The sequence below is a fragment of the Strix aluco genome, chromosome Z, assembly GCF_031877795.1.
Source record: "Strix aluco isolate bStrAlu1 chromosome Z, bStrAlu1.hap1, whole genome shotgun sequence".
Taxonomy (NCBI): domain Eukaryota; kingdom Metazoa; phylum Chordata; class Aves; order Strigiformes; family Strigidae; genus Strix; species Strix aluco.
The window spans coordinates 50,947,950-50,954,507 of NC_133971.1; the positions used below are offsets into that span (position 1 = coordinate 50,947,950).

The 6,558-nt window shown below is 42.6% G+C and overlaps 1 pseudogene; it reads left to right on the forward strand.

Annotated features, from left to right (window-relative positions):
* The first annotated feature begins 642 nt into the window (after nucleotides 1-642).
* On the forward strand, nucleotides 643-3,489 carry LOC141918658 (U6 snRNA-associated Sm-like protein LSm5; annotated as a pseudogene).
* Nucleotides 3,490-6,558: the final 3,069 nt, after the last annotated feature.

Consider the following 6,558-nt stretch of genomic DNA (forward strand, 5'->3'; position numbering starts at 1 on the left):
CCCAGGCTGCAGAGGTTATTGTGTAGAAAAGCCCTTGGTTAGGGGAATAGTTGTCTGTTGTTGAGGATTTCTGGAAAGTAAATGGCAGATGCCTTATGCTTCTGTCTGACTTGTTTATTCCATCACTACAGCCAGGATCTATCTGACTGTGTTTTAGTGTGTCCCTTTCTAGCCTTGGCCTGTTGTCTGAAGTTGGTCTGCTCAATTTTTGTGATCCTTAAGGATAAAGTAGTTCATGGCGAAAACTGAGTGTTCATCTGAGTTCATGCTGATAACACAGTTCATGATTATTCTGGGTCAGGGATTGTCTCTTTTATGCTACTATGGTGCTTGTGGCTGAGTCTGATACTTGGTCAGGGCGACCACAGCTCTGGAAATTGGTGACACCCTCTGCTGCTGACCCATCCGTGAGCCCCAGTGGGACATCCTGTACCATAAACCTGACACCAGGTGTGTGTCTCCCCCCGCCCCCCCGCCTTGTTTCTGTGTTTTTTACCAGTGTCAGTGGCAATTACTGCTCTGCCATCGCAGCGTTCGGGCTTTTGTTTGGGAAAATGTGCGTTCTGTAAAAGAGTCTCTTGTACCTTCGGTTTATTTACAGAACTCGTGGGGAAATGCACAGGTTCACGCATTCCTATTGTGATGAAGAGGGATATTGTTGGAATGCTTCTAGGATTTGATGGCTTTGTCAGTCTCCTTTGATGGGAATGTTTAAGGCTGTCAGCTTTATGCTTTGGCTTAATTCCCACATTGCTTTTGAGAGGTTTGAGTGCACTGACTAGAACCTTTTTGTAGGGATCAGTTGTATTATTCTGATATTTTGATTTTACAGATAAAGTTACTGTTCAGTATGAGATGAAAACAAACATTTTGCCTTTAAAACTCCAGGCCTTATTTTCCTTGAAACTGGATTTTCAGATGTGGTGTTAGAAGGCATTGCAGAATTCTAATTGTTATTTCTGCATCTTGTTGCTGTTTAATGTTTGGTGGCCTGAAGAACAGTACCGTGTAAGATCTATAAGCAAAGTGGTTTTGTATTTTAGGAATACCTGCCAGCTGAATAGATTATACCTTGGACTTAAACTCTAGAGGGTGATCTATGCAGGACAGCCATGTCATAGAGTAGCTGGTGCATGATTTCTACTTGTAGTCAGCTTCCTAATTTGTAGGCTTAATTTTGCACGGGTTGTGTGTTGAACTTTGCAGCAGTTTGTTTGCATTACCATTTGCTTGAGGCCTGGGCAAAGATTTAAAGAGTTTGCAGACTTAAGGATAAGTACTTATTACTTTGTCATGCTGTGTTATTATTTGAAACCTCTTTTGAGTATTGGTGGTATTCAAGAATTTGCCAAGATTTAGAGGGTGACTCTATACCTTTATGTACTGAGCAGAAAAGTACAATGGATCTTTCTAGTTGCCGGGCAGCTTTCTTTGCTTTCTTTGGTCAGTCTATCAAGATTATGCTGCAGTGTGGCTAATTTAGTTGGTAGTTGCAACAACTGTTGTCTCAATGGAGAGACTTAGGTCAGTTCTGTAATCAAAACTGGGCTCGCTGTCCCCGCTTCTGTGTTCGTACTCACTTTCTCTAACGCTGCCTCAGTGAGATTCCACTTGAGGGCCGAAGAATCACAAAGCTGGACCAGATTTTGCTAAATGGAAATAACGTAACAGTGGTAAGTCATTGTTGTTAAAAGGCTGCAGGCCTATATTTTCTGTACCTGTAAGCTGATCAGTAACTGAGTTCAGCTAGTTCAAGCTGCGCTTTCCAGACACTTCCATTACATGAGGTACTTTCAAGTAGCTTCCAGGGCATATGTGTGTATGAATGATGCTGGAAGAGTGATGTGGCTGCCTTACTTGGTACGTGTTACAGTTTAAAGAAAAATAAAACGAGAAGTGCGTGGCCTTAATTTTATTTTGGTGAGTGTTTTTCTGGTTTTCAGGTGTGCAAGGGAATCACTGCCTTTGTTACCCACTCTGTAGGCCAGCTCATACAGTGGCTTTTAACTCGTGAGTGCTTGCGTGCATAAGTATAGAGGTGGAATGCATCTACATTTCATCCATTACTGTACATATAAATGTGTTTGCAGCAGTTTGGATGCTTAGAAGCTCGTCGAGTCATTTGGCGGTTGTGGTACCGAGCAATGCCCGGAGAGCTGTACCTTTACATGCTCAGGAGAGAAATCTGGAGGTCTGTTGGATTACACCAAATCAGAAGCACCGTGACTTTTAGTTTATTGTGTGCTGATGTCTGTAGATCAGTACTGAAACAGCCATGAAACACTGTGATTAAGCATCCCTAAGCTGCCTTCTGCAACTTCCTGAATACCACAAAAGCAGACCCACGGTAGTTCTTTGCTTGTCTGCATGGATGGCTGCAAAGTCTGGCCTTCCTGCAGAAGGGTATTCCTAATTTTGTGGGAAGAGAAGAGGAGGACTGACTTGAGTCAAAGTTGGCTCTGTGTGAATGGGGAGTAATTTCCATTTTGCTGTCTTAGCTACCTTGCACCTCCTCGCTGTGTGTCTGAGCACGTGCCAATCTTGACTTAACCAAAGCAGAAAAAGGGCTTAGAAATGACTGTGCTGCATCCTGAAAGGATAGTGCATGTTCTGACTTCTTGTATGGGGTGAAATTGCTACCGTCCAGTGAAGCTGCTGGTGTGTTCTCTTGAAGCAGGAGCTGGTGATTCTTAGCGTGCAGATTTCCAGCAAGACGTAGAGATGTTTCTGTATTCGAACTTGTGTCTCTTTTGGGGACACATCTTCCCACATCAGGAGGACTGTGCTTTAGACTTTTCCTTACTTTGGTGCCAAAAGCAGCAAAGCTCTTTGTCTTTAGAAGTGCTCAGCTAATTATTAAGAATATATCAGTAAAAGGAATGGTTATTCTCTTTTCCCTTATTGATGTTTTTCCTTTTGTATTCCCTTTTCTGTTGTTCAGTTCTTTACTTTCTTCACAGGAAAATGCTATGCTGACTTATTCCCTGCTGCCTGTAGAAGGGCTCAGGCTCGCTCGTAGTTTTTGGGCTCTGTTTAGCAATAGAAGTTGGAAAGAGGAGACCAACTTCCCAGTGTAGCGACAGTCTGGGGAAGAATTGGCAATTGGAGAAATTCTTCATGGAAGGGAGCATGTTCTTTGTCTTTCTAAAAACGAGCTGTAGTGTTTCTAGACAGACTCATCTCCTTGAAGTGAATAACAAAGACAAAAACCAGGATGTGTGTTATCTAGGCACCCCTTCATGTTTTGTTAAACATTCTTTGCGTTTTGGAGATTTTGGCTTTGGCCTGCACTTCTCTGGCGGTAACTGACTTCCTCTGTTGGGAGAGGAAGTTACTATTGAATCTAAAAATCACTTTTGTGATCTACCACAAAGTCTCCATCTGCTAAAAACTGTTGTAAAGCAAGACCTGTCAGGTGTGGGTTTGTGAGACTCAAATCTATGGCACTAACACCAGCTGGTTCCTGGAGGAGAAGGACCTGAAGTATAAATTGATGCAGCTGTCATCTATGAAGACATGTCGTATCTATATATCTATAACCTAAAGAGAGCTCTTGGGGTGTGGGTTGTTTGTTTATTTGTTTTGTTGGCACACTCTTGCAGTTGGCAGTTGAAGAAGACAAGGATTTCCTCTTCAGGAAAGGTGCATTGCTAATGATAACGCTGACTTTGTTAAGTTGAAGTCGTTGAAATCACTTTCTTGTGAAGACACACTGATCTGTTCTGAACAGAAGGCTCTCTTTTTGTTAGTTCCTCTGTTCTGTTATGTCAGTGCACAAGCTAGATTTCTAACTGGTTGATGGGAAAGTAATAGTTCTGTTTCAGTTGCTGTCAGTCTTCAGTTTTTCTCCATCTGTTGCATTTGTTTATGGCCCAAGTCTATGTAAAATACAGGTCGTGAGGCAAGAGATTGCTGTTCTTCAGAGCAGGGGCAGGTGCTAAGCTGGATCATTTGTTTAAACACTGCTTCAGGCTGTGTCACCAGAAACCAGGGGGTAGAGTGCTGGAGAATTTGTAAAGCTCTTCAAAGTGGATGCAGCTGTTGGATGCTCGGCAGCCTTTGGTTCAGCTCCCTTTTGCTTGGTAGATAGACCTTCCTAGTTCACGTTCAAGGGATAAAACCAAAGCAAAGCAAAGCAAACCCTAAAGAAAGGCTGGTGTTAAAACTTCTCATTGGTGTCCGCGGTGACTCTGCTTTCACCACCAAGTGCTGCTGTGTACACTCAATGAAACTGGGCGCTGCCCGTGCCTGCTTGCGTAGATCTGAGTCCTCGGTTTAGGGTCAATGTTCTTTTGACTGCATCTGTTCTCGCGTGATATAAAAACGTGACAGATATTGGGAGCGACTCTTTAGGAGAATTACTATAAAGGAAGGAATTGCTGGTTTTATTTTGTCATGATGGACAAAAAAATAACTGATTCTAAGTCATGTCCGCTGCAGCTTATGCTTCCACAATACACTGCTCAGCTGATTTCTGTGTGTAAATGGCTTTGGAGGGGAATCCCAAAGGAGGTGCCTGCTGTTGCTCTAGGGAGAAGCAGGCTGCAGCATGGGCTCAGAGGGCCAGGACGTGCTTTGCCTTCATGTCACCAGAAGAAGAACGAGGAGTTGAAGAAGGGGGCTCGGGAGCAAGAAACTGCAAGGAAGTTGCTGTACGAGATCCTTTTGCCTTGCTCTGTCTGACAGAAAAGCTGCCTTCTGCTCGCTGGGCCTTAGCCCGAAACACTGTGAGCACTCCTTGCTCGAGCCTGTGAGAGGGGAGAGGGTCCTTCCTCTGCCAGGGAGTGTGCTACTGTGGGCTGGCTTGTTCTGAATAGATGATCGGCAGTTGTCGTGTTGAGATTGCACGGTGACAATCTGTACTGTTGACCCCCTGAATGGTTTTTCATTTCTGTCCCCGTTTCCTTCTCCAGCTCTTTTTAATACATCGTTTTAAACCAAAAAGTTTTAAACCTACATTTGACTGGAACATCATCTGTCGGTTTTGGCTGCAAACATTTTATTTCCTAAAAATAAGTCGCCTTTTCATCAGAACACTTAAAAGATTTCTGGACAGTGTAGTACTACTGTATTGGGGTTTTTTGAATAAGTTTCTCTCCATGTTTCAGTGTGTGCACTTAATTTCTAGTTCACTTAGTATTTTGAAAACAGTCTTAATCTGAACAGGGGTTTCATGCTTGGGAGAGAAGAAGAGCAGATCTTGACTCAAGAGCAGCTTTTCAAAGGGAAAGGTGAACTATTTTGTTTCATTTTGGATTTTTATTCTGATGGCACAAACATCTTGTTTTCTCAGGATTTTGTTACCTCGGGAAAAGAACTTGGTATTGCTTCGCTTCCTCCTTCTCTGGTTGGCTTGTTTGTTGTTGGTTTGTTGTTTGTGGGGTTTTTTTTTTTCCCCATTCCCTCCAGAGGAAGTGCTCAGACTGTTACCTTTTAGGAAGACGTTTTAATTCGTGGCTCAGAGGTCTGCAGACGTCACTCTAAAAGCAGTTTCTGTGCATAATAGGAAAGGAAAGATTTTTAACCTTCAGCAGAGAATACAAAGTATTCCAGACGGGTCTGGTTTGCTTTGCCTTCGGTATTCCTGTCGCCTGTTGCTTTGGAAGTGCAGGTAATAAGCTTTTCAGTTGAGTAAACGAGTGCTGGTGTTTTTTTGTTTTTCTTCCCCTAGAAATCTAGTGCTTAATCATGCTGCGCTGTGCTGTTAGAAGTTGTGGACGCTGTGCTGTTCTCCAGAATGCCCCTTAGGCTGCCACTACAAGTAGGTCATTGAGAATAATTACCTTAGGCTTTAAAAATATGGAAAAGTTAACGATGCATACAGTTTAGAGCAGGGTAGCCGTCAGGTTAAAATCATGTCACGCTTATGACATGCACAGTGATGGTTCCCTTCAGGTTTTTGGGTTGGTTTGGGGTTTTTTTTCCTTCTTTAAGATGGCACTGGTTGCAGAGATCTTAGTTTACTACGTGCCTGACTGTCTTAGTGTGGACGTGGATCCTTCCTGCCTGCTATTTCAGTTTACTGGCAGACATAGTTAAGAGAGCTGTTTGGCGTTGTGGAGTGTATGTATGTATGTGTATAAAGATGTATGTAAATGTGTATGAAAATAAAAAGACCTACAGTGCCCTCCCCACATCCTTAGTTTTTCCTGACCTGTACTTCAGCGTTAGCAAGATTTTAAACTGACTCAAGTGTTGCTATTGCAAATGTTTCCATGTTTGTCTAACTATTTTGAAGAAATAAATTTAAAAAGTAATCAAAGCATTAAAGGTTTTGTGGCTTGCCCTAGAATTATAGAGGCTTTCCCTGTCTAATATCTATTCCTTTTTCCAGGATTCACTGTATTTTTTTACCATATGAAATAGAAAGAGATTTCTGTCTTATTGTTGGCTTTTGATAGGTATTTTTTCCTTGGGGAATTGCCCAGCAATTAAGCCCCAGGCTTTGGAATTCAGTTGATGGACAGTTTGCATGTCTGTGTCCAAATATAGATGCTAACAAGCCATCATACAGTTCATGTTCATAACTTTATGAAAAGCCTCCCTTTTTACCCGAGG